The following is a 20,228-nucleotide window of genomic DNA, read 5'->3' on the forward strand; positions in this document are numbered from 1 at the left end:
AGCCCTGAAGAGCAGCACACCACTGCTTTCTGCTGGGAATAACAACTGCAAGTGGAGAATAAACAGGAGGTAAATTTAAAAAAACTGCCAAAAATGAGTCTTGCTTACAAACAAACAGCCTGAAGTAGTTCAGTGATACTTTGCAATTGTTGAGAAGATGTAGAAATGTCATGAGCAACAATCCATATCATTAAATCGAAGCAGAAAAATTATATTCAGGCATGATTCTATTCTGTTGAACTCCATTTTAGTGAGAATTGATGGTGAGTTTAACTTCATCTCCATTACTTGGTTCCAAATAAGATCCCAGCCAGAGGGCCAGGTATCCTGGGCAGGGTCTGCCCACCGCAAAAAAAAAAAAAAAAAAAAAAAAAAAAAAAAAAAAAAAAAAAAAAAAAAAAAAAAAATTGTTCCTGCGAGGTGCCTTTAAAAAGCAGCACAGAGAAAAGCAACGAGTGGCACCATGGAATAAAATGCCTTTTAAATTCTCAGGTGAAACAGCGTGACTATTCACGGATCAGCATTGTCGCTGTGATTTTCCCAGTTTCCCTACAAAATGCACCAGCAGTGTCCCCTCCGTTCACTGCTGCATTCCCTCGCTGCCCCTGCGGGTGGAGCTGACATTCTGCTCAGCAAACACCTTTCCCAAGCGATAGAATCCAGGTTTTCTTCTTTCCCTTGCTCACAAGCCCAAAACACAAGTGAAGATTAGAATTACATCCTTCAAAATATCCAGGTTTTGCCTCCTTTCATTTGGAGTATCGTGTACTCCTACAGGCACTCCCTTGTACCTTGTCTTTGCACACTTTCAGCTCTCTCTCTTCCAAAATAACAGGGAATTTCCCTCTATTTCATCATCCCACATACTTTTTATTCTGCAAAATTTAGCAGAGGAGTTGCACTGGAATTAGCTTTCAGTGTATGGCATCCTTTTAGTTGATGAAAATGTTACCATGCCATATACCTGGCAAATCCATTATCTTGCCAATGCACTCAGTTACCACCTGACTAAAATTCCTTGCTCTATGCTGTGCCCTCCATTCTGCAAGTAGTTCATGCTCCATTAGTACAATCTATGTGAAAATTGGATTTGTTTTCCAAGGGAAAACGTATCTGAAAGAAAAACAGGCATTCTGTGTGGAACCCCAGTCCTTATTCCCCACTGCTATAAATAAGCAGTGCTCCTTTGGTACTTTTTTTTTTGACCCAATGTACAACACAAAAATATTCAGAAATCATCACCTGTCTGAATTATTATTGTAGACCAGCTTTTGTGTGGTGTCACCTGTGAACAGGCTGATTTCTCTGAATTCCTTCTGTTGACACAGTTCTAAAAACTGGCATCTGAATCTCCCTCTGAAAGAACAGCACAAACACTGTAAACTCCATTAATGGATGCACAGTTGCCCCGTTGGCAAATTCCCATTATGCCTCTCCCTATCAGAACTTACTCTGCACCTCTGTTGAAAGCACCCACAAACGTGTATTCTCATTGATAAAGCATTTTAAGCCCCTAATTTGACAGCTTTATATAATCCTATTGGAGGGGAGAATTGTAACTATAATATCAAATTAATTCCTGTAAAGTCATGGTGTCCAAAAGCTAATCAGTTTTTACCTGGCTTGTACCAGTTATCCTCTGAAAAATTATTACCAGTTTTGCCATGTTTTTCCCCTCAGCTATCATGCTGTAATGGTATCATTACTGTGACAACATCTACAGTCATCCTACCCGCTGCAGACAGGCATCAGAATGCACAAGAAGGAAGCATAAAATGAGGGAAAATGATTAACTGATGAAAGACAGAGCTCATTCTTTAAAACAGAGAACCTCTTTTACTAGCAGTGTTGAAAGGACTTTCAAAACATCTTTTTATGCAAACAGTGATGTTGGCTGGTAAAAAGGTGGAACAAGAATGAGTGAAAACATACAGGAGTAAGTGATAAGGAACGTATCAAGGCCTTAGCCACAGGCACTTTGCTTTTTGGTTTTGCATGGAAAGAAGGTGCTCTCATAAAATGTAGGAACACAGGCAATTTTTGACAACTTTACCATTGCTGCTGTATGTTATTATAGCATCTCTAGGGAAGCCATAAAGTGCTGTTCTACAGCACTGGCTTCAAGATGACTCTTTAGTGTGTTTTAATCCATGTAAAAATGCCCATGAAAGACATGGATGGGTAGGATAGATGGGCAGGAGCACCAGTAAGGTGAAGATAAGTAAGCACAGTGAAATTCTGGGTGAAATTCCTACCTGTGCAGCTCTATGAGTTTGTCCTCACTGTTAAAAGGAGCAAGCTGTGCTGAAGTTAAGAGGTTTACTCACAAAAACAGCTACTCAGAAGGGTAAGGGACTTGCTGGATTAGTATCTATTAAGTTCTGTTCAGCCTAGAGAAGAGAAGATTGCATGGAAACCTCATGGCAGCCTTCCAGTATCTGAAAAGGCCTAAAAGGAAGCTGAGAAGGGACTCTTCATCGGGAACTGTAGTGGTGGGACAAGGGGAAATAGGTTCAGACTGAAAGAGGGGGAAAATTGGGTTAGATGTACAGAAGAAATTCTTTACTGAGAGGGTGGTGAGGCCCTGGTACAGGTTGCCCAGAGAAGCTATGGCTGCCCCATCCCTAGAAGTGGTCAAGGCCAGGTTGGATGGGGCTCTGAGCAACCTGGGATAGTGAAAGGTGTCCCTGCCCACAGCAGAGAGTTGGAACTGGCTCTTCCTACCCAAACTATTCTATGACTTTATGTATTAGAACTGTCATGACAAAGATATTGTGGCTGGAAGGTCCTATTGTATAATGCACCATTTATGAAGGAAATGAAATGCATATAAAAGGCACTAGAACATGCACACCCACATGCACAGAGACTACAAGCACATCTGAAGCAAACAAGCTCTTCCCTTGTAAGTGCAGTTCCTTTTCCTTGAGGACTCAAACAGATTCTGACCTCATGTCTGACATTTGCTGAAGTTTCGATTCGAGCAGTTGCTGTCAGGAAGCCATCATTCATAATTTAGTGTTGGTTAAGAATCCTGTTCATGAGAAGGTTGTGTCTGATATAGAGGGGGACATAATAAATTTGGTCTCACAATAAGTAATCCCTCTAGACCAGGATGAAGTGAATAGAAGAAAAGCAGAAGAGAGGGAAAAGCTTGTTAATGTTGTTGCAGTATCTTTTCTTCTTACAACAAATGATCCTTAGTTCTTAGTAGGGAGAAACTTGAATTTGTGTGAGGCATCAGGAAACCTCTCTGCTGCTGAGAATTAACAGCAGATCTAGATGATGTGATTTGTTCAACTGTCCACCCTGGAAAAGATGATAGAGAAAAGATTGAAGCAAAAAAAGGAGGATGTGGGAATGTGTTTAAAGACAACTTTAAGCAAGAGTGGCTGAAACCCTCAAAGTCTGGACAGACAAGCATCTAAAAAGAAGCCTCACAAATACTCTGGCTGTCAGTGGCCTCTGGCAAACACTCAGACCTTGAGCATAAGCTATTGCTCTGAAGGGTGTGGGACCATGGGCAAAACCAGATCCTGTATCCACAGTAAAAATGGAAATCTGACTTAAAATTGAGCAAAAAGCCAAGGCTTCAGTGATGGGAAATGAAACAGCCTGGCCAGATGGCGAGCTCAGGCACAGAACCATCACAGAGTGCTGATTTCTGTGCAGAGCTCAGGTTGAGTGTCTGTACGTATTAGCAAAATTTACATACCGGCCTCATAACAGTCTTTCCAAATATATTGATTGACATATGTGTGCAGCAGTGTCCTGGATTGCAGTGTATTCTATTACCACCCTCATGAGCTGTTGAAATCAGGTGGGGCAGTGTCTCCTTGCCTCCTCCCCCCAGACTATCTTGCTGTTAATGGCCCATCAATGCCATGCTGCATGACTCAGAGATAACTCCCTCCGGACCATCTTCTGTTAATGAGCCTAATCAACACTTGGCCTCATGACTCATTACCCCATTGTGAGATGCTCCACCCAGAGGGAGGAACCAAGCATTCCATCCTGGATATAATCTGAGATTCTGAACACCAGAGACAATCTTTCCATTGGATTTCCAGAGGACAGGAGCTACATAGCCACCACTGGACTTTCCGAGGAAGAGCAGACCTTCTTTCTACAGGATCACCACTTCAGGAGGACTGCAGCCACCATTCCACCGGACTGCTACCACCACCCTGATTAACAGGGTGTTAGGTTGTATCCTGACTCTGTCAGTTTAACCCAGTGTTATCTGCCTTTATATTTTATTTTTCCCCCCCTTTTTATTTCCCTATTAAATTGTTATTCTGACTTGGTGTCTCCCACTAGTTTGTTTTCAAACTAGTGCAAGCAGCAATATGCATACAGCAACAGTGGCATACCGGAACCAGAACCAGGACTTCCTTGCATTTTTAAGTAGGCCTCAGAAGTAATTTAAAATTTTTCTGGAAGAAAGTTGTCATTACCCTTATCGCCATTTAACAGAGAAACAGAGACTTGAAAAGATTTGACAGATGACTGAGCTAGATTTGTAGCAGAGACTCCTTGAAGCCTAGTGCAGTGCTCTGGGACACACATTCCAGAGAAATTCAGCTGTGATTCAAACTGCTGGATGCACCAACAGCTAATATTAGTGAAGTGATTCAAGATTATAATGATTTTTTTTAATGGCCTCTAAATTTAAGCAGCATCACTTTATTGGGACCCAGGCAGACAATTTAAAATTTGGTTAATGGGCAAACAATAATGAAGTATTTACTCTGTCTCTTCACAAACATAACTAAGATAAAAGCAAGGCTCGGCACAGAAATTGTCCACCAAAGGACACAGATGAACTTGAAAACATCTGGAGTATTATTTTTCATGCTGGGTGACAATACAAAGTGCTAGTGAAGGAAGAGGGTAATATCCTCTGACTGAGTGTGGTTTCCAAGGGAAAGCAGCCTCTCACAGGGATTTGCAGTTATTGCCCAAAGACTACAACAACACCATGACTAAAAATTCCAGAAATGTGGGACCAGGGACTAACATGCACATTCCTCTGCTGAACTTCAGCCATACTTTGCATCCCAGACCACAACAGCTCTTTCACTGTTGTTAAATAATGTGATCCCACCATGAACTCTAGACACACAGACATCTTTAGTTCTGGAGCCTTGTAATTCTTATTTTTCTCAAGTTACTTATTCAAACGTGAATCCCTTTGAAAAGATTTGAGGGGCTGTGCTTTCACTCTGTTTTGAGATTAGTCCTGTAAACCATTTGAAAGACAGGGAAATAAAAGTTTTCTCTCTTGAGAAGAGACCCAGGAGATGGATGGCTTTGTCTTACAAATGCCACACTGTGATGTCCATCATGTAGAAGGGAAGTTTCACAAGTCATTAAATCAGCCAGCTGGTGGGACAGAGTCTAATAGATAACATAAACTGTTTGTGAAGATAAATATCAACAAAGCTATTTTATTTGGAGACTCAACATACTTTTGAACCTGTCTATTCACTTTGTGGGAAATTTGACATCATAAGTTTATTATATTTTAACACTGTTGCACAAAGAATAATTTTTTGAGAGAGTAACAGAAAATTGCCAGTGTACCAGAAATGGAGCAAAGAACAAAATCTTTGATGTGCAAATAATCAGTCACCTGGAAGCAGGTGTAATTCTATCATTATTAACATGATTTCTGCTGAACTGGAAGGGTCAACATATAGGTTGCTGTGTACAATACACAGTCTGAATTGAGATAACACATTATTGAGTGCCATTCAAAAATCAGTTATTAAAATAAAGTCCTTACTTGCATAGTATGATGACTTTTGCGGACTTGAAGATTCAAACAGACGTGATATTCCTGAAAAAATGTTGGGAAGAAATGCATAGTAAAGTGCCATGCAGTACTTTGAAACAGCTTTAAAATTTAGGCAATTTAACCAAACTACATGAAACCACTAAGCTTCTTCATGTGAGATGAGGAAGCTGTAAAATGTGGTGAAAGCTATTTTTTTAATCACTGTAATCACAAATTGAGAGAAAAAGAAAGAGATGGATATCTCTTTCTAGAGTTGTCTTCAGAAAGGGAAGTGGAAATTAAAACATTATGTGTGAATACTCAAACTGAAGCTGCCTGGACTCTACAGAGTGTAAAAAAGAAGGAGCCTGTCACTCTAGGTGAACAGAGAGCCTGTGATTGGCAAGATGGAGGGTGGATTTCTCTAAGCTGACCCTGGATTCTCCAGATGCTTGCCTTCAACTTCTTCTAGGTTTGAACTGGGTTTAGATTAGGCTTCTGTTTCTAGATCATGAATGTAAACTGGAGGTCTCGCACATCCTGCAGTGATGGTTGGGTGGTGCCTGTGTGGGATGTCAGCCCACATCATCACCTACTTTCTCTTCCCAAACAAGAGGGGAAATGTCTGTCAGGGAGGTTTCATTGCAACATGATGGGCAGCTAGGGTGCTCTCCCCATTCCAGGGGTCATGATTTATAGCAGCTGATGCCAGAAATCGGTGGAATATGCCCCTGGAAAGGCCTAAGGCAAGCTCAGTGCCTACATCCATAGGGGCCTGAGCAATGGAAGGGTGTGGGGGAGGCTCGCTGGCTCCAGGCTCAGAGTCAAATTTTATCTTACGGTCCCAGCTGTCACAACTCTGTGGCAGGAAGCCATAACTGACATTGTGGTGTCCCACCAGGAGCAGAGGAAGCATTTCCAGAGGGTGATACTAGTAAGCACCAATGTGGAGATCAACTTCCCTCCCTCAGAAGGGAGGGAGAGTGTAAGGACATATTTTAGTAGGAAAATGTGCTCACATGCCCAAGATTTGTGGCAAACTCGAAAGTCTCTTCAGCAGCAAAAAGAAAACACAACTCTGCCCACATGTAGTTCCACACTGTGGACTGAGCTGTCAAAATACTTCCCACAGCTGAGACCTGGAAGACAGGCAAACACTCTGTTGCTGCTGAGACCTATTACTGGAACAAATACTGTGCTGTGTTTTGCAGTTACAATAATTACAAACATCAAACATCTTGCATTTCTTTTCCTTCCACAGATTTTCCAAACTCTAAATGCTGAATAAGCAGATAACTCCTCAGATAGAAATTTGGGAGCTTTGTTGGCATCTGTTTGTAGTTTTACAAGGATGTTTGTTAATAGAGGCTGAAGAGGAAATTAATGTGGAAGGACAGCTGGGTAAATCTGCAAGTGATGCTCTTCATCAGCATAGAACTGACGTAACAAAGGATATTCCGTCACTGGGGTCAGAGGCTTTATGATTGCTAGGTTTGGAGCATGGATAAGAGCTACAGTCAGGCAAAATTTCAGCCCTAGGATTTAGCTGTAGCCTTTGCTGTTCTTGCCATCTAGATAAATTCAAATACTGGGTTTTTTTCCTGCATGACACAGATTGCAGGAGCAGATCCCTTGGGTTTTCAGTCAGTGTATGTCCAAACAGTGTCTCCAAATTTTTGGGTGATGAGTTCAAAATATTCCCATGCCTAATTCCAGCGCTTCATTTTATGATTATTCAACATGAGATGCCCCCAGGAGTCAGATTTCCAGAGGGGTTAATTACTCACAACTCAAAGGGTTCAGTAGCTCAAAAATACCCTTATAAAACCATATGAAGATCGTATTAAACCTAGAGAAACTCAGCAAGACATTTCTGAGCTGACTACCCATCATCCCTTCTAATAAAAAAAAGATCTTTTAGACCAACTTCTACCAAGTCTATTACCTAATTTCACAGGGAATTAAAACATTTGTCACAGTATGGAAAAAAAATGGGGAGCTTTTAAAGTTGATTTTCATTGTGTCTGTTAAGATTTTCTTCCCCCGATTGTTAACTTAGGAGCATTTGAGCACTGTACAGCAGTGTCCTAACCAATTCACTTAATTAATTTTCTCATAGGATAGGAATTAACCCAAATATAAGTTAAAATATTTAAAAAATAACATAATTGCCATGGTATCAGCGACTCGCTGTTTTATTGGCTTCTGTGTTACCTCTGTATCAGACCAGAGTTTGATTTCCAATGTCTTCAATTCTGTAACCTGGTTTTCAGGAGCAGCAGGTTTTGTCCTTGTTTCTCTGCAAGCCATCCAGTTGTGCCTCTTGACTTTTTGCTGGGTTACTTCCAAGCATTAACTAGAATTTTTCAACAGTTTAAACCCCATGAAATCAGATGCACATGTTTACATCTTTAGGTAGGAATTCCCACAGCACAAATATGTTTGCACTGCTCATTTAAGTTCATGATTGTACATCCAGAAATAGCACAAATATATTTGATAGAATCACAGAAAAGCTTGGGCTGTAAGAGACCTTTAACATCATCCAGTTCCAACCCCCCTGCCATGGGCAGGGACACCTTCCACTACATCAGGTTGCTCAGAGCCCCATCCAATCTGGCCTTGATCACTTCCAGGGATGGGGCAGCCACAGCTTCTCTGGGCAACCTGTGCCAGGGCCTCACCACCCTCACAGGGAAGAATTTCTTCCCAATATGTAGTCTAAACTTACTCTCTGTCAGTTTGAAGCCATTCCTCCTCGTCCTGTTACTCCAGGCCCTGGTAAATAGTCCCTCTCCATCTTGTAGGCTCCCTTCAGGTAGTGGAAGGCCACAATTAGGTCACCCTGAAGCCGCCTCTTCTCCAGGCTGAACAATCCCAATTCTTACAGCAGAGGTGTTCCAGCCCTCTGATCACATTGGTGTCCCTCCTCTGCACTTGGTCTAGCAGCTCCATGTCCTTCCTGTGCTGGGACCCCACGGCTGGATGCAGCTCTGTGGGTGAGGTCTCACCAGTGGGCAGCAGAGGGGCAGAATCCCCTCCCTTGATAAACTGGAAAGCTAAGGAAGAAAATAGATTTTGTGAGTATTTTACTGCCTCATCAATCTAAGACTAAGTTAATTTTCAGAAGTTTCCTTAATCCCAAAAATCATAATTTTCCAGTCTGTTCTAGATGTTTGAAGATTTACAGCTCAGATGTCACTACTCAGAAGTTGTATCAGCACTTGGGTGTTTCCCCTCTTCGTTCTAGCCATACACGCTTCTATCCTTTGAATGACTGCATTTTTTTCAATAATTCTGACTGTTCTGAGGCTTCAAGTGCCTTAGTCCCCTCATTTTTGCAACTGAAGAGTTTTTTTGGACATGATGCAAGAGAACAGTCAAAAATATTTGAATTCCCTGTCATTAAGGTAGTCAGAGCTAATATAATATGAGATTTTCTTAGCAGAAAAGTAAGGATAGATAGTAAAATGCATAAAAGTAAAATTTGTATTTCATTTGATTTCTTGTCATCTCCATATATCATATTTTCCTTTTCTCTTGATGCTTCACTCCCACCCATTCTCATAATCTACAAATTACTTTAGTCTGAGATATTTCCTGGCGTTAACTGCATTTCATTGGCTGCCAATTCAGTCTTCTGTTTCTGCACTTGCATTTGTATTTAGGAAACATGAGGTAAATTAATATCATAATTATACATTCAAGCAAATAACATGAATTAAATCTGTGTCTAGCCAGCCAAAAATATCTGTGGTTGTCATTGGAGTGTATACTTTTTTCCTTCTCCAGTAGCATCACAACACAGTGTTGTGGTTTAACCCCAGCCAGCGAGTACCACACAGCCACTCACTCAGTGCCCCATCCCACTGACAACTCTATCCCAGATGAAACCTGGGCAGACAGTGGAAAAAACTGCTCCTGCGTTATTCCATGGACAAGTACTCCATAAAGGAAGAGTAACACTCAAACTCTTTTCCTTATTAAGCACCATCTTTTAAATTTCTCACAAAATATTCTTCTGATTTCCTTAAAGCTCTTACAGAACACTGTGGGGAGAGTGTAGCGGGTTGAGTTCGAAACCAGGCAGAAACACCAATTAAGTGTAGTGGTTTTGGTTCAAAATATTTATTGCTTACTTATTTTCCTTCTGTGAGATAAGAATTAGGAGAAAGCAAAGCAGGCACAAACCTTAAACAGTTGCAGTACAATGAAAGAGTTTTATTACAAATAGAATTAAAAGTAAAGAGAAATAACAAGAAATTAAAGCAAATCCGCCCCCCCCCTTTCCACCACTTCTCTCCTTTTACCTAACTCACACAAAGGATAATAGAACATGGGATGTTAGTCAGTGTTGCAGTTCTTGAAAAGTCTCTCTCTTATGCTTAAGGAAAAAAGGGTTTTCTTCAGTTGCACGTGGTTCCCAAACTGCCACCAACAGCAGACCCACCCGGAAACAATCAATCTGCTGTGGTGTAAAACATATCTCCCATGAAAAATCTCACAGTTCCTTCACACTGCAAAACATGGGCCATCACATGGGGTTATTAATCTTTTTAAGGATAAGTTATTTTGGCTTGCACAGAAAGGCTTTCTTCGCCACGAGTCTCTAAAAGCCTCTCACTGCTTCTATATAGCCTGGCATAGGCACTCTTCACAATCTTCACAGGCCACATGTGGATTCTCCATCCCCCCATGTACTTCAAATGGATTAAAGAGACAAACAGTTTGTGGTATTACAGTTTCTTACCACGGCATGCAAGAAGTTTGTTTGGTTTTTTTTTAAGCTACGTGTGAGAATCGCGGCACCGCCCTCTTTTCTCCCGTCGCCATTTTCAGCTCCGTCTCACGTGACTCACTTTCTCTCTGACTCTGAAGCCGCCATGTTGAAGAGTGTTCTTGTTCAGGCTTTATGGTAGAGAAAGCCTCGGTCCCTTTGTGCTGCTGGCTGCATGGTGTCTTCTTCAGTTCAGCACGAAGTGCACTGGCTGCAGAAAGGAGGCTACGCCGGCTCCCGTTGACTCCGCCAGCTCCGCATGGAGAGAAGGACCCGCCTGTCCCCAGAAGCCGCGTGGATGGGTTTAGCTGTGTGGCAGTCCATGTCTGGTTTTAGCTGCTTGCGGCTCTGGGACAGTCCCCCCCCCCCAGCGACCCAGGGTCCGTGCCACAGCGTTGGGAAAGGGGGGAAGGGACAGTGGCCCCGGCCCGGCCTGGCCCGGCCCGGCAGGCCCTGGAGGCTCGAAGCCCCCCCACCTTCCAGCAGGCGAGCTCGGACAAAAGGGAAATCCCGCCTTTCCGTGTGGTTTAAATATGTAAATTGTGAGAAGCGTCATTAGTCTAAAAGACTGTCCATCAACTCAGGTTCAACCCACTACAGAGAGATAAAATAGAATTGGGTTATGGGCTGTGGGATGTGCCTGCAGAGGCACATGGTGGCACACAGAGGCTCGTCTCCATCAGACCCTGGGAGGAGGAGGTGTCACATGGCAGACCCCTATGGAGAGGAGCCTGCCAGGAGCTGGCAGACGGGTGAACAGCGCATGATCACCCCATGGAAGAACATTTAGAAAGTGTGTTGCTGACGTGGCAACACGGGATAGGTCACATAGTGAGAATTACCGTGTAAGGAAATACTGCGCCTTGGAAAAGTGTATAAAACCAGCTCATTTCTTTGAGTAAACGATTCAGATTCCCTGCCAGTCTGGGTCCATGTCTCAATCGCTACAGAACACGTGACACTGTTTATCTTGAACAAACTTCTAGCAAACAAGGCACCAAACCCATGCACCCTCTTATGGATTTGCCCAGTTGCAATATCCTTTTTACCTAAACCTTAACATTCTTGTGTTCCACCACCACAGGAAGGTATCTCCTGTTTCCTTAGAAGGTCTACATTGTGCTATAGCATCTACATTGATGTTTCATTGACTGGGCTTGAACTGTGCCCTTAAATTCTGTCAAAAAAACTCACAGAGGGCTTCAAAGAAAGTAAACAGACTACACTGATAGAATCCAGCACACAGATTGACTTTGCAGAAGGTATTTGAAACCAGTTGGCTGTGCAAGTTTGTAATAGAATGAGCTGCAAAGTAATTAATGACACACTGTTGGTATCTTCCCCAGAGCAGCTGTTTGATATCAAACCAATCTATGCTTAACCCACTGAAGTCATTAATCACTCCCGGCCTCTGCTGTCAGACTCCTAATGGCTTGGGCAACTGCTTTGAGAAGTCTCACATCATTTCCTGTCAAATCTGTCTCTAAAGTACAGCCAGGGTGCTTGAGAGATCAGCTGCTTGTCCCATACACCTTTTTAATTGCAGAAACTAAGGACTTTGTGGTTCATTAAATTAAATGAGACAATGTTACTGTTTTTTGAATATCAGGTTAAATCAATGCACATATATTTGAATTACTGCTTGTGCTGAGATCTGAGCAAATTTCTGTCCAGGCTATTTTCACACTCCCATTTAGTTTGGACATTGATTTAATTGATGTAGTACAAACCCCTTTTTCTTCAGAGGGGCCTGCTTGGGTTTTTAAAGTCTAAACTCTACGGTGAGTTCAGACAAATCATAATAAACCTTTCTTCCAAGGAAGTAAACAACAACTTCATTGAATTTTATGCCACACTCATTACATTATTAAAATAATGTCAGTTTATTTGTAGGACAGATGACTGTAAAAAGCAATGTATTGGACGCTAGGATTTTTCCTTTCCCACAGGAAATTTTTCTCCCATTTGTTGCCTAAGAAATGGGAATGATGGATACTTAAGAGAGACAAGAGATGTGGCCAGGAGGGGGAGAAGGGGGAAGGGGTGCAGTTGGCTGTAGTCTCTTAGCTGGGGAGCTAGCTTGGTAGCTGGAGGGGTTTTCTCTCGGAAAGTGCAAAAATACAGTGAGACTTGGCTGGGGGTCAGGGGCTGTGTCGCATTCCACTGTGGGGAACCATGAGGAGTTCTTTTAAAAATGGATGGTTAGGAACGAAATTAAGCCAAATGAGGCAAATGTTGTATCTGAGAACTGCTTATTGATAACAGAAAGGAGGAAGAAGAGGAGTTGCCCGAGCGAAAGACAGCTAGAAGAGACAGAAAAGAAGAAAGGGAACTGGAAATGGAATAGGGGAGAGGAGAGAGAGGATAGAGAATAAGAGGGCGTTACCACTAGCGAGTCAGGGCAGTGTTGTCAAGTGTCCAGGTGGCGGGGGGCGTGCATGCTGCCTGTCTGTGGATGGGCTGGGTCTGACCGAGCCTGCGCGGCTCCCGGAGGGGCGCGGCTCCACAGGTGCAGCTCCCACAGCGACGGCACCAGACATGCAGTGAGTGGGCGCTTGGATGGGAGGACCGGGACCATGTAGAGGTTTGCAGCGACCAGCTGGATTGGGGTGGCAGGGTGGGCAGTGATGGCTGGATCGGGATGGCAGGGAAGCAAGCAGGCAGCCCAGGCAAGGACACAGGGCAAGGCGGCAGTCAGGGACACAGGAAGGCAGGACAGGTGCGAGGGCGAGCCAGGAAGGACAGAAGGGCCAGAAGGTGGGCTGGGGGCAAAGGAGGAGCGAGTGGGAGTAGCGAACAGTACTGAACCTCAGCGAGCAGCAACGCAGTCGGTTTTTATACGCTCCTGACCCCTCTCAGAGTCTGCCCGCTAACAGGGAACCATTGGTCCAGTCCAACCTTCCTGTGCTGCCCACTGGTGGAGACCTTTTTGTGACCTGATTGGAGAAGCCCCTCCACAGTGTCTCCTACTGCCTGCCTCATGGGAGGTGTTGCCAGGCGAAGTCCTCCCAGAGACAAGGCTTCTTCTAGTTGCCTCCTGCACCTGGCACATGTGCACCCCTCCTCCACATGCCTCTGACAACCATTGTTGAGGCATAACAAAACTGAATTGGCTCCTCACAGGCTGGGCTCAGTCCTCTCTAGCTCTTGGCATTGGAGTGGAGACAGTTTCGTGGTTTTGGTGCCAGATTGCTGCTGCCCAGAAGATTCACTGCCACTGCAGTTTTTCCCTTCACTGCTTCTCCTTACCAAGGGTGAGCTTCTGCTTGCAACAGCAGTCATTGAACTGAGACCTTTTCTACCCCCAACCTTACTAGGAGGGACCCTCACCATCTGCTTGGGTGCTTAGAGGGAAGCCCGGGACCCCGACCCCCTCTCGCTCTCTGAAGGGAGTGTCTTCCAGCTGTTTGCGGGAGCCTGGCTGCCACTGCCCAGCCCTGCTGTTTTCTGCTGCTGATTCAGGTTTTTTTTGCTACACTTTAACTTGACACCTGGCGTCCGCCCAGACTCCTGCTGTTCCTGCCACCACTTCAGGGTTTTTGCTACACTTTGTTTGCCACCCCAGGTGTGCTCACCTCTGCTGTTCCATCCTGCTGCTCAGAGCTACAGCCCTGCTGGCCACCCAGAATGGCACTGAGATCAGCTGCTCCCCACAAATTTTGCAAGGGGAGCCCCTTTTCTCTCTCTCTCGTGCTGCCCAAGCCGCCATCACCATGTGCAGAGAGGCAACCAAGCTCGTGCCACAGTGCCCCCTGCAGCTGTGGGGGAACCATCGCACCCTCCCTGCCCAGCCAGGAGCCACCAATGCCCCTGCCGGCTGTGAGCAGAACTTCACCAAAGGGGAAAGTGCCTGTGGCTGACAGAGGGCTGTCACTGGGTTTCTGGTTTTGTTGTTGTTGCTGCCGGTGTAGTTGTTTGTTTGTCTTGTTATATATATATTAGTAATGAACTGGTATTAATTTTCTTACAAGTTTGCCTGAAGGCGCCATAATTTCAAAATTATAATAATTTGGAGGGAAGGGGGTCATATTTTCCATTTCAGGAAGGTTCCCGCCTTCCTTGGCAAGACATCTGTCTTTTAAACCAAGACACTGTGTCTCCCTATATGTAATTAAGTTCATTATTTCCTGCCAGGGAGTCACCAGAACATGGGTTAGGAGGAGCAGATCAGGCTAGATCCCAGTACTTGGGAAGACAGATCTTCTCAGTACAAGACCAAATCCATGTAAATTGGTAGAGCATGAATTCCTAGGAGCGAGAAGGAGCTCAGGATTGCTGCAACAATGTGTTATCCTACTAGCTTCTCCCCCAGCCCCCAATACATCCTTGGCACATTGATTCTCCCCTCTCCATCTCCGTTATGAAATGGAGAAATGCCACTAAGCCATTTTGTGAAACACTGGAGGTGTCACTCATGGGAAATGTTACCTGGTGGGTAACACTTGTTTGTACAATGAGGAGCAGGAGCCTGGCTTGCTCTCACACCATGAAGGGTTTATGCACCTGACTTCTCAAACACCTGGGTGTAGAGGGATTCCTTGTGGAACAGGGGCATATGATACCCCCGGACAGTCTGGCCAACCCAGAGTTACTGTGGAAAAACCCCTGAACTGGCCTCAGGCCGCAGGCAGGCCTGGAAGACACCTGGCAGCAGGCAGCCTTGAAAATCCTTGGAAAAGTTATACACTGGTCAGTTCCCCCACTGCTTAGAGGCTGTCTCATGGGAATAGGGCATGAATCTTTGCAAAGTAGATATAAGTTAGTGTAAGTAAACAATAAAGCAGAGAACGATGCTCAAATCGTATCGGTGTTTGTGTCATTACTCTGGCTGGTTCCCCTGCACTCGGAACCCCCTCCCCCCGCAAAACCTGGCACCCGAGCAGGGACCCGAGTGATTTTTTCGCTTAAATGCGGTTTTGCTTAAATGCAGTGTGTTTTTCGCTTAAATGCAGTTTCACTTGAATGCGGCAAGACTCCGAATCATCACATTGGTGCTGGAGCCTGGGGAGCTGGAGCGGGAGGTCTCAAAGCCGAGTGAAGCTGGAGACCGTAGCTCGCGTGGCCAAGCAAGCACCCGCAAGTAAGAAGATATGGAGTATGAGTCAGGAACTCGCCTCCTAGCCAGTATCCTCTCTAAGAAAGGCGAGACTGTAAGAGATCAAGATCTTTATGCCCTCGTTACGTGGGCCCGGGAACAAGGATTTTTGAAATACACTTCTCTTTTGTTTTTGACTGAAGCATGGTGGGAAGTTGGGAACAAACTGTGGCTGTCCACTATTGAGGGTGGAAAGGAAGGTAAAGAAGCTAAAGCTCTCGGATTAACTTGGAGAGCCTTGCAGAAATGAAAGCAGAGAGGAAGGTGGCCATGGCAGCCATGGCAGCCCTGGGGGGTGACGGCTCCGGGAAGGAAACAGACGGGGGTCTTACGGAGCGGCAGCCGGAGACCAGGGCGGAGTCCAGGGTTGCATGATTCTTCGGGCTGACTGCGGGTAGACCGATGAGGGGAACAGCAGCACCCGTTTGCTTGCTGCGGGAGCTGCTGGACCCGGTGGGGAAGGACGTTACCCCTCCGAAGTCTGAGGGAGAAAAGGCGGAAGTGCAGGCTCCCGACCCTGGGGGCAGGGCGCAGGCGAGCAGAGGAGAAATGAGCAGTCCTATCTCCCGGCTGAAAGCGGCAGCACACAACCCCCCTCTGCCGGACAGTGGATCATCATCCGACGGCGAAGCAGCCTCTATGGCTTTGTCGCCCACAGAGACAGAGCTAGCCAGGGCTGCCGGGGGTCAGCCCCAAGAGGAGGAGAACCACCGAGAGATGATGCATGAAGTAATCAAGAAGCTTGCTGAATTGTCTACGTATCAGGACGCGCTGGAGTCTAAGGCTTGCGAAACCGCACCACCAGCACCGTGGCGTCCCGTGGACCCACCAGTCAAAATAGCCACCAGAACTCCTCCATTCCCGTCAGAACTGGGCACAGTGCCTACAGCCCCTCCCTTCCTGCGAGGGGAGGTGCAGCCATTGCCTCCATCAGCCCTGACAGTGAGAACTGACCCATTGCAAAGGAGATGGAATGGAGTTATCCGTGACACTATCATTGAAGGTGACTGGCACACCGTAGATGCCCTAGCCTGCCCTGTACTGATACAAGGGGACACTGCAAAGTGGGAACCCCATGACTGGAAGCTCTTGCAGCAAGCAAAGCAAATGGTCACCACACATGGCCTACGGTCTGAAGCTACACAGAGCATCCTGCAGTTATCTTTACAGCAGATGTCCTGTGTCCTAATTGCATCAGCATCGCACAATTGTTGTTGACCCCTTCACAGTTCCTGCTCTGGGAGCAAATGTGGAAGCAGCTAGCACAAGAAGAAGCTAGCAAACACCAAGGTGATACGCAAGACCCACTGTATGTGATCCCAGCTGACATGCTAACTGGAAGCGGGGCTTATGGAGTGATGGTGACGCAGCTGACCCTGCCCACAATCGTTCATCAGTTGTCACAGACTGCCACAAAGCCTTGTTGGCAGTACCCAAAAAGAAGACATCACCTCCGTATGCAGCAGTCCGACAGGGGCTGTTGGAGCCATATGGTCAGTTCATTGACCATCTGTCAGCAGCCTTGAAGGACGCAACTGAGCTCTCTGAAGAGCTCCAAGAGCAAATGTTCCGGACCCTTGCCTTTGAAAATGCTAATAGGCAAACTAAGACAATTCTTGCCATGCTGCCCCAGGGAGCAGGAGTAGACGAGACGCTTGTGCGTGCTAGCTGTGTGGAGCAGTCATCTCAAACAGCTGCATTTACTGCAGCGCTGCAGAATGTCCTGCAAAAACAGGGACAAGTCATCGCCACAGCACTGACCAAAAAAGTGCAAAGAGAAAAGGGGGCGAAGGCCTCTGGCCCACCTCCTGGTCCTCAGACAGGCAGAGTAGCCTGTTTCCGATGCAGTGAAGAGGGGCACATGAGGCGCGCTTGCCAGAAAACGGTGTGGTGCCACAACTGCAATTCCGGCAACCATGCCACCATAGCATGCCGCTATGTGGGAAATGGCCAGCGCAGCGTGGTGGGGTCTCATGCCAGGACACAAATGAGCGCCCCAAAGAGCCACGAGTCGAGTGCAACCCTGGTGGTTTCCTTCACCAGAACCAGCCAGCCACCTGGGGGAGCCTCCGAGTGGACATGGTAGCCTCAATAGAAGTCATGCTGACGGACCGCCAGGTCACCCTGATCCCGACCACAGCCAAGGGCCCCCTGTCATCAGACGGCCCTCGTCTGGGCGGCCTCCTCGTGGGGCGGTCATCAACCAGCCGGCAGGGACTAGTGGTACTCCCTGGCGTCATCGACGCCAACTACACCGGTGAAATTAAGATCATGGCCTACACGCTGCAACCACCCGTGACTATCCCGCAGGGCAGTCGCATTGCCCAAATCATTCCCATTCCCCTAATGGCCAACGGGGGAACCAGCAACAACAGTGTCCGTGGAGAACATGCTTTTGGGTCCTCTGGGTTCGATGTGTTTTGGACATTGAACCTGGCCCAGAGACCTCAGCAGCAAGCGACCCTGTTGTTGGAGTTTTTAGTTTAGTCCTAGTTTTTTCCTATAAAGGAATTTTTTCCCATATGCATGTTGCTAGGGGACAAATGGCCGTACTTAAGAGAAGACAAAAGGGGCCTGGCCAGGCTTTTGTTTTCGCCTGGCTGTGAGTTCAGTTCGCTCTCAGCACCCGGAGAGAGAGGCTGCAGAGGGGGGAGTTGCTGGTTCCTGTTTTTTCGGCCGTCTTTCTTTCTGCTGGAAACAACGCCGGGATCCCAGGGCTGCTTTCCCTGCCCTGCTGGAGGCTGGGCTGCGGCCGCCCTGCCCCGCTGCTGCTTCGAGCCTTCGCTGCGTAGTAGCCGTGCTTGCCCTGCCTGCCTGGACCTCTGGGGGGTTCCCCTTTTGGATACATCTGTCTGCCACCCGGGATTTGTGTTTGTGCCTGCCGCTCCAGCCTGCTGTTCCAGCCTGATGTTTCCAAGAGTCCGGGATCGGCTGCCCAGGGGTTTGTGAAGCTTTTGTTCCATCCTTCCCCTGTATCCCAGGGCACCAGTGCTGCGTGCTCCCTGAGCTCGCTCTGGAGCGCCCCCTGCAGCCGCAGGGGAACCATCGTGCCTGCCCTGCTCACCTGGAGCCACCAGCGATCCCTGCCGGCTGCGAGCGGAACTGCACCCAAGGGGAAATAGCCTGACAGCCGAGAAGGCTGGGACTGGGTTTGTGTTTGCTGTTACTGTCATAGTTGTTGTTGTTTTGTTTGACTGGTTATATATCTGTATATATATATATAGTAAAGAATTGTTATTCCTATTTCCCACATCTTTGCCTAAAGGCCTTTGATTTCAAAATTATAATAACTCAGAGGGAAAGGGGTTATATCTGCCACTTCAAGGGAGGCTTCTGCCTTCCTTAGCAGACACCTGTTTTTCAAAACTGAGACACCTGTGAAGGGGGGCAGAAGCCACCAAAATACAGCCGCTTTTCGACACAGGGGCTGACGTTACCATCATTAACCAGGTGGTGTGGCCACCTGGTTGGGGACTGGGAAAACTAGCAGCCATGCTGGTAGGGGTAGGAGGAACACAAATCCCCAAAGTAAGTGCAACCCCAATTACCTTAGAATTTGAGGAAAATCAAACCATTGTGCATCGCCCCTATGTTATGCATCTGCCTCAGACCCTGCAAGGCCTGATCAGACGTGACATCCTTGCACAGCTAGGCCTTGTGCTCACCACAGACCAGCATTTATGCTGATGGCCACTGCCCATACAGGCTCTCACCTGGTTAACAGATGACCCTGTCTGGGTCGAGCAGTGGCCGGTAACAGACAAAAGGCTGAAGATAGTAGAACAACTTGTTGCAGAACAGGTAGTGGCAGGACACATCAAGCCGTCGGTCAGCCCATGGAACGCCCCCATCTTTGTGATCTCAAAGAAGTCTGGAAAATGGCGCCTCCTTCATGACTTCGACAAGTGAATGCGCGCATGTAATCTATGGGGGCACTGCAACCTGGGCTACCAGCTCCTACGATAATCCCAGCGGGATGGCAAATCACTGTAATTGACTTAAAAGACTGTTTTTTTACAATCCCACTGCATCCAAAGGACACAGAACGTTTTGCCTTTACAGTGTCCACAAAGAATTGCAGTGAGCCTACTAAGTGCTACGAGTGGTTGTCCTACCCCAGGGAATGAAAAATTCTCCCACGCTGTGTCAGCTATATGTTGACTGGGCGCTACGTCCGATTCGACGACGCTATGCAGAAGCACTCATCTACCATTACATGGATGACATCCTGATAGCTACTGCTACAGAGTTCCCAGTTAAAGAGATGCAATGGGTCAGAGAACATCTGCATGAGACTGGATTAGAGATCGCCCTCCAGAAGATCCAGTGGACTGCACCATGGAAGTACCTGGGCTGGCTCATATCAGACTCGCAAATTAGGCCCCAAAAGATCAAGCTACACACAGAAATCTCCTTGCTCCATGATGCGCAACGGCTGCTAGGAGATCCATAATGGGTCCACAGAATTGCAGGAATCACGAACGCCGACCTCTCCCCCTTCCTGTCATGGCTGCACAGGACGAACGCTACCGAACCTCAAGAATGCTCCCTGGAACAAGCAGCAGCTCTCGCCAAGG

This window comes from Aphelocoma coerulescens, chromosome 1A, assembly GCF_041296385.1.
Source record: "Aphelocoma coerulescens isolate FSJ_1873_10779 chromosome 1A, UR_Acoe_1.0, whole genome shotgun sequence".
Taxonomy (NCBI): domain Eukaryota; kingdom Metazoa; phylum Chordata; class Aves; order Passeriformes; family Corvidae; genus Aphelocoma; species Aphelocoma coerulescens.